Below are 1,149 nucleotides of genomic sequence, written 5' to 3'. Positions count from 1 at the left end.
CAATTTTCTGTAAGTTATTTTTCAGATTTAACATATTAGTCGTCCATCGAGGTCAACTTCTTATTAATGTAACTGGACCTGTGGATTTTTAAAAGTTCAGTGGCTGCGGAATTTCTGTACTTCTTGAAGACCATGCATATGGAGGACGTCAATAATTTGGGAAGCTAATGAGTTTTCTTTTTTCACCTATTAATTTCCCTTTTTGTCCTACTTGCTGGCATATGAACTAAAAGTATTAATACATCAACGAGTAATTTCGAATTAATGTTTCCTTCAATTTCCACCATCGTTTTTGTCACCACTTTTTGTACTACAAGGATCGTCTACCTGCATGCCACCTTCATAAGAGCATGCCACATAAAAATACATGTTTTTTTATTCTTACTCCATTAGCAGATGAGGCTGCTTTGATTTCAGCGTGCAATGTCTAACTTCATTGATATTACTTGATCTTGAGCATGCTCTTCATCTTTCAGGAATGCTCTCATCGTTAATTTAATGGATTGCTATCCATCAACAAATGGTCTATTTCCTCACATTCTTCTCTTTCCTGTTGTGCTCTGACAGTAGGCACGGTACTTCTCTGGCTCTATTTGAAATGTAAAGATTATTTATTTATTTGCACTTCGACTTCCTTATTGACAAATTGCATGTGTAGACTGCCATTGATCAATCCCATTTTCATAGGGCAGTACTAAATTTACAATGGAGTCGTCAGGCTTTTGAACTTTGCTCTACAAGTTGAAGTTTGGATTTTCAGTTAATCATATCCTTTCAATTTATGAGCTGATGGACTAACACCTATGGTTACAGCCTACCAAGTTACTATATAAAGTTTTTTTTTTGTTAAATTTAGCACGTCTGAACTCATTGAGTATGTAAACTTCTTATTTGTATGTACTTTTTATATGTGGAAAAAAAACCATACCTCAATGTAAGAGTTGGCGAACATGGTTCTATTAATCTTACTATCGCATTGGCATTGTGCACTTCTTTCATCTTATCTATATTTTTCTACTGATCATGCCGCAGCAACGCGCGGGGTATCATCTAGTTTCTATTGTTCCACCAACCACCAAGCTGTCAGTGAACACGTCCTAATTCCCACGGCAGGTCAACAGTCCGCGCGGTCCATTCAGCATTTTCAAG

General features: G+C 36.6%; 1 long non-coding RNA gene across 1 annotated transcript; it reads left to right on the top strand.

The window, feature by feature from the left end:
* The first annotated feature begins 491 nt into the window (after positions 1–491).
* Positions 492–737, top strand: LOC124677769. The gene is made up of 2 exons (XR_006994224.1): positions 492–575; positions 693–737. It is a non-coding gene; the product is annotated as an uncharacterized LOC124677769 (long non-coding RNA).
* Positions 738–1,149: the final 412 nt, after the last annotated feature.

The sequence above is a fragment of the Lolium rigidum genome, chromosome 1 (assembly GCF_022539505.1).
Source record: "Lolium rigidum isolate FL_2022 chromosome 1, APGP_CSIRO_Lrig_0.1, whole genome shotgun sequence".
Taxonomy (NCBI): domain Eukaryota; kingdom Viridiplantae; phylum Streptophyta; class Magnoliopsida; order Poales; family Poaceae; genus Lolium; species Lolium rigidum.
The sequence above is the reverse complement of the archived record's forward strand: the minus strand, read 5'-3'. Positions and strand labels throughout refer to the sequence as shown.